Raw genomic sequence first — 7,290 nt, 5'->3', positions numbered from 1 at the left:
ATGTGTGCCTATTGGGCTGCCTTCGGCAGGAAAATGCTTCTTGGTACAAACGTGCAGCCTTGAGTGCACTGCCTTTGGCTTTACCATACATGAAGTGCATGTCCACATACTCTTTGTTGCTGTAACCTCTTTCCATGTTGACTATCCTTTGACAAGCACTAGTATGCCTGCTGCGTCTCAGAGAAAGGGGAAAGGGAAAGAATAAGCATAACCTAACCTTAATAAACAAGTCAGTGGTGGATCCCAACTAGAAATGTGCAATATCTCGAAAACAATTCACTTAAGGACCCATGTTTACTAGGCTTTTTTTGCATATTGTAGTTCACCTTCAAATTATTGACCATCACTTTTGAAACACCCTGTATATATATTTTATGTGTTTACGGTACCCCTGGCCATGGCCAATTACCGGTTTTTGCTTGAATCCCTCCCGAAGCAAGTAAAAACCTAACCTTTTTTCACTAAACACAAATGAAAGTCGATTAAAAACATGAAATTCGACCTGGAAAGATTGTGCAAGGCTCAAGGGGTAGAATTTTTTTCAGCCTGGACTATACTTGTTAACAGGAGAGATTGCTTCTACAGGGATGGGATACACTTAAATAGAAAGGGTGCAGGAATATTTACTGATGCTATCGAGGCAGTGTTAGGTGGGTCGGAAAACTGCTAGCTTGGGGGGGGACAAAGACCAATAGATTGACAGTAGCCACTGGCAGAGGTGAAAGAGATTCTTGCACTGCTTCTATTAGAATGAGCAGAAGCCTGAAAAATAAGATGCATGATATTTCAGATACTGCTGGGAGCCATTGCTGTACAAGTAAACATGGGTTGTGTTAGGGTAGCTAAGAATAGAAACAAGTGCAGGTATACTTGCGTGTACACCAATGCTAGGAGTTTAGTAAATAAATTTGATGAATTTGAGGTATTGCTCAAAACATCAAAGGCAGATATTGTTGGGATATCAGAGACGTGGTGTCACACAGATATAAGGAATGCAGAATTGGAATTTGGGGAGTACAAAGTGTACAGGAAGGATAGACAGGATAGGAAGGGAGGAGGGGTTATGCTATTAGTTAAGAAACACATAAAAACCAAGGAAGTGAAGCCAGTCGACATCGCTGGACAGTGCAGTGTCGAGTCAGTTTGGTGTGACATAAGCATTGGGAGATCAAAATTGAGAGTAGGAGTGTGCTATACGCCTAATGACTCTGATGAGTATAATAAGAAACTGTACAGAGAAATAGAGTGGGCCAGTAAATCAGGGATTTGGGGGCTGGTCACTCACACACTAGCAAGGCTTTTGTGGATTTATTGGATGATTGTTTTCTACATCAGCATGTTCGGGAGGCAACTAGAGGGAGTAATACTCTTCATTTGATTATCAGCAGTGATTCTTCATGCATTAAGAATCTGCAGATAAATGAACCACTAGGTGGCAGTGATCACAGTGTGCTGAAGTGGGATTTACTCAAACAAGTAACTACCATTAGGGGTAAAGGGAAGGGTTACTGCTTCCGTAAAGGCGACTACGATGGACTGAGACAGTATTTAAATTCTATACAGTGGGACCAACTGATGATGTTACCAACAGCAAATTCAAAATGGGAAGCATTCAAAGAATTAATCTTGGAAACTACTAGGCTTTACATACCAACTAAGAAATATTGTTCAAGGTTTAGGCCAAAATGGATGTCAGATGAACTAATGAGGCATATGGCAGAGAAGAAAAATGCATGGGATACTTACAAATTAACACATGACACAGAAGCCTATGATAGATACAAGTTGATATGCAACCAAGTTACAAAGGAGGTTAGGCAGGCGAAGGCAGATTACGAGAAATCCTTGGCAAGGGATGCAAAGAAAAACAGCAAAGAGTTCTTTACTTATGTAAACTCTAGAAGGAAGGGGATGAATCAGATTGGTCCACTTGATATTGATGGGTCAACTGTTTATGATCCTGCTCAGGTAGCTAACAAACTAAATGAATATTTTGCATCGACATTCACACATGAGGAGTTATTCAGCAAGGGGAATGCCAGAGGTGTATTCAACTCTAGCAGTAAGCTACAGAATCTTGAAATAACTGGGAGTAAAGTGGAGGAGAAACTGTTGAAGATAAACACAAGAAAGGCACCCGGGGTGGAGGGGATCTATCCAGTTATATTAAAGGAGGCAGCAAAGGAAGTAAGCAAACCCTTAGCCATAATTATGAGAGCTTCCTTGGACTCAGGGGAGGTACCCATAGACTGGAAATGTGCAAATGTGACCCCAATTCACAAAGGAGGATCAAAGGCTGACACAAGTAATTATAGACCTGTGAGCTTAACTTCTGTTCCAGGAAAATTAATGGAGGCACTGGTTAAAGAAGCACTGCAGGATCGTTTAGACAAGACTTCAGTTATAGCTGGGACACAGCATGGTTTTGTTAAGGGGAAGTCTTGCCTGACCAATTTGATTGGATATTATGATGCAATCACAAAAGAACTGGATTCAGGGAATAGCTTTGATATTATATACTTGGATCTTAGAAAGGCTTTTGATACTGTTGCACATGGAAGACTGCTGCACAAATTGGAGCAGTGTGGCATTGGAGGCAAATTGCTGCTATGGATAAAGGGGTGGTTTAGGGGGAGAAGACAGAGAGTGGTAATCAATGGACACTGCTCATCGTGGACTAGTGTTATTAGTGGAGTCCCTCAGGGTTCAGTATTGGGTCCATTATTGTTTTCTGTATTTATAAATGATATCGATGATGGTATATCAAGCTTAATGTCCAAGTTTGCAGACGATAGAAAGGTTGGCAGGGTTGTCAAGGACACTACTGACACTATGCTGCTGCAACAGGATCTGGAAAGGTTGAGCAGATGGGCTGAGAGGTGGCAAATGAAGTTTAACATTGACAAATGTAAAGTACTACACATGGGAAACAGCAACCCCAGAGCAACGTATCAACTCTATGGTACTACACTGACAGTGGTAGAGAATGAAAAGGACTTGGGGGTGGTTGTGCAGGCAGATATGAAGTTCTCTGAGCAGTGCAGACGGGCTGCAAGAGTAGCTCATGGAGTATTGTCAATGATATACAGGAATTTTTCCAGCAGGGATAAGGAGGTGATTATTCCCTTGCATAAGGCAATGGTCAGGCCACACCTAGAGTACTGTATACAGGTCTGGAGCCCTCATTTCAAGAAGGATGTAGAGCTGCTGGAACGAATACAGAGAAGGGCAACAAGATTAGTGAATGGAACAAAGGGGTGCCCTTACGAAGAAAGGCTTAAGTTTTGCAAATTACAGTGTCTGGAGACTAGGCACCAGCGAGGTGATCTGATAGAGGTGTATAAAGCCTTGAATGGTTTGAGCATGCTCAGTGCTGATGGGATTCTTCTCCTCTAGCTGAGAATAATCACCTGAGAGAATGCATAAATTCAAATTGAGGAAAGACAGATGTAGGATAGACGTGCGGAAATTTGCCTTTAGCCAGCGGGTGGTTGGTTGGTGGAACAGACTTCCATCCCTTGTAGTGGAGGTTGATAGCCTAAATAAGTTTAAGGCTCAGCTGGACAGGTATTTTGAACGAACAGAGGGGTGAAGTGGAAGTGGGTTTTTTTTTTTCTTTCTTTTTTTTTTTTTGGATGAAGCTGCATAAGCTTGCTTTCTTGCATCAAATGCCTCTACTAATGCTAATGCTAATGACCCCTGTTATAATTGTTTCTTTTTCCTTCTAAGTACAACTATTTTTATCAGTTCCTGTCCTTCACGCAACCTTCTGTTCATCACATAGTGAAACACGAGGGGTACAGTAAACTGTAGTATAGCACATTTTGGAACAAAAAAACTACCGCTATGTTCTAACCCTTGACACCAAAAAATGTCATTTATCTGAATGGTTATCATTTCTTACATAAAGCTGAAAACAAATTTAGATAATAATGTAATGGGCTGGTAACCTTTTTAGTAAGGTTTATCATAAAGTACAGAGAAAATCAAGAACAATCATTCTCATTTTTATTTATATTCTCATTTCTAATTTATATTTTTAATTTACAATATATTCTAGCCAGCAAATATCAATTGTGAAAACTCCAATGATAAGACACTGCGTTTTTGACCATTTTGTACCTGGTAGAGGTAAAAAATGGTCAAACAAAAAAATAAATAATAAATAAATAATTTAAAAAAATAAATAATAAATAAATAATTTTAAAAAATAAATAATGAATAAATAAAAAATAATAATAAATAAATAATTTAAAAATAATAAATAAATAATTTAAAAAAAATAATATATATATATATATATATATATAATAAAATACTTAGAAGAGGGGGTTTACCTGATTTTTCCTCATTATGTTAATGAATTTAATAACATTAAACTATTATATCACATGATTGATTAATAATAAAAATAAATAATAATAACAATAATAAAAAGTAATAAATTACTCAGTCAACCACCTTGATATAATAGTGTAGGGTCATTCAATTCATTAAAATATAATAAAATAACCAAAATGATAAAAAATATTCTTATTAATATTATTATAAAGGGCCTTCTATTTCCTTTTATTTTTTGATAACATCTCAAAGTGGGCAGCAATAAAACTAATAGCTGGAAGTTTCTAACAATTTGAACCGATAATGGCAAAATACATAAATTTCTTGAAGGGGGGTTTCTTGAAGGCAAACGTACCCTTGAAAAATCCCCGGTTGCGTTACTGCGACCCCGAAGTCTGGGGCAAGTTTTCGCTGTGCGAGCCAATAAGTTTATGAAGAATTGCCCTTTATGGCTTATGTACGAGTCAAAACCCACATATCAACCGTACTTTTAACAAATGTAACCATATTTTTATACCAAGTACTGCCCAAAGTTATACAGACCTGAAGGATACCTGTGGCACACACAAGCAGTAGTAGTAGAACTTTCACTGAAGGGGCGTCGCGCAACAGTCTCAAAGCACGAGAAATGAATACATATACAGTACAGTAATACCCCGACTTACGCGAACTCGGAGTTACGCGGTTCTTGATTTTTTCGTTTGGCAACGCTGCCGCCCACTATCTTCAAGGTCGTTTTTCATATGTTATCGATATACGGTGCGACGGCGGAGAATGAGAGCGAAAGATAAACAAAATTCAACTTTGCTGCTTTTATGTTTTTTATATCAGTGAAGAGGAAACACATTTCACCATAATAACGTAAAAACCAACACAATTCCAGCTATCGGTATAATCGCAAATACAATTAGATCGAGTTTACTACCAGTTTATAACAGATTTCACTAGCAGAAACGCAACTGGATTTTTATTGTTTTATGGTAGTAACCCCTAGAAATGTGAGGTGTTAATAGTGTATCTCTGCCTTTATGGTGTTGTTTATTCAGTTGCTACATGCGCGCAGCTTTGTTTATGTGTATCAAGCGTGCCTCATCGTTTTGTAATTGTGCTTTATTCCCTAAAAATGAGTAAAGTACTTAATTAAAAGGTGTGAAAAGGAAGCGTCCTGGTGAAGACACTGCAGATTCAGAGAGAAAAAGAAAAGCAATTATCGATAAACAGAGGCGGACTGGATCAAAAATTCTTACCCGGGAAAATTTATAATGGCCTCATACTATGGTTTATGGCCAAAATCACACCGGCCCACCGGGGTTTCCCCGGTAAGGCTTATGGCCAATCCGCCTCTGTCGATAGAGAAAAAATATGAAATTGTGAAACGCTTTGAGCGAAATGAAAGACCATGTGATATTGCACGTGCTACAGGCCTAAATGAAGCAACGGCGAAAAGCACATGACAATTGCACACTTGACAGGTTGAAAATTGAAAAGGGCTCAATTGTAAAGGGCTTAAAAATTTTAGAAAACATAGACTCCAACGAAGAACGCGTTATAGCTACAAATCAAGGAATAAAAAAAATTATTAGCTTGCTACGAAGAAATTCTGCGTGAAAAAAAGAACGCGCTGTGTCGTCAGACGAATTTGTTAGATTTTATGAAGCCATCGACATCCAAATAACTTTTTAACGTAAGTCATTTGTTTTTTTAATACATATTTTGTATTAATATGTATAAAGAACTGCAATTTTATTAATATTTTTCTTCTAAACTAGTGTTTTTGTTAGTCCTTGGTCCCAATTAAGCAAAATTTATATGTATTTATATGCAAAGTTGTACCCGACTTACGCGAATTCGACTTAAGCGATTTTCGTCGGACCCACCTATCGCGTAACTTCGGGGTATTACTGTACTCGGAAATACCGGGGTTCGTTTATCGTATGGTTGGGACTACTACAGCAAAATCAAGGTCTCTGGGAAGATCTAGATACTAAGGCTGTGCAACAGCTACAATAAAAAGGTAAAATTTTATATTTCATGCAACGCACGAAGTATTGATCCTGTACTGATTAATATAACTCATTTCTGCCTGCCCTACAACTAGTTTCAGACCTTCCAGGAAAGAATTAGTGAGGTCTTGGGGTAGGGTAAATGGTCGCAGGTTGGCATGTTGCCATTTAGAATCTGTATGTCGCCACAAAGAATGCATGGTCAGTTTCCAACTGTGCGCTGCTGTAGTGGATACCATAATAGCGAAATTGTAACACTCTGCCACAGAATGGATCTCTGGAAGTTTTTTTTTTTTTCCCTTTCTTTCTTTCTCTCTCTCCAAATTAAATATTCACTGCATAAGAAATCATTCGATCAACCAACTTATCCATTTTCTTCTTTCGAAGTAACGATTCCTGACTAAATTACATGGGGCATCATTATTATTATGCACATCTATCATACGCAAAAATGTGATTCGGGAAGTGAGGTGGAATAAAAGTAAAAATATAAAAATATGTATTATTTTTTAAAAAAATTGGGGGAAGGAATTATTTTCTCTCTCTGCTTGTCTCTGGTGTTACGATCATTTGCATACACCTTTTTTTTTTTTTTTTTTTTATTGCAATTGATGTTGAGGGAATTATTTAGCAAAGCATAACATTCTGACAAAGGAGACATACATTTAATTGAGTGAATAATTGTAGAAAGAAAATAGAAAATTTTCCTTCAGTCAAACAATACTTCTCCTTCAACCCATGCACGGTACTAAGTACTATAGGTTTTGATACCTTTCGTGTTTGGGGTTTTCATAAAAAAAAAAAATAATAATAATAAACAGGGCTACCAGACGTCTCCTGGGGACTCTTGCCAATGCAATTTTGATACGGCTTTGGGCTTTTGAGGCCCATAGTCGCATTAAAAAAAAAACATGATAAAAAAAGCCCCAAATAAAAATAAAAACAA

The sequence above is a fragment of the Mastigoproctus giganteus genome, chromosome 8, assembly GCF_048544385.1.
Source record: "Mastigoproctus giganteus isolate SK-2022 chromosome 8, ASM4854438v1, whole genome shotgun sequence".
Taxonomy (NCBI): Eukaryota; Metazoa; Arthropoda; class Arachnida; order Uropygi; family Thelyphonidae; genus Mastigoproctus; species Mastigoproctus giganteus.
This window is presented reverse-complemented; position numbering follows the sequence as displayed.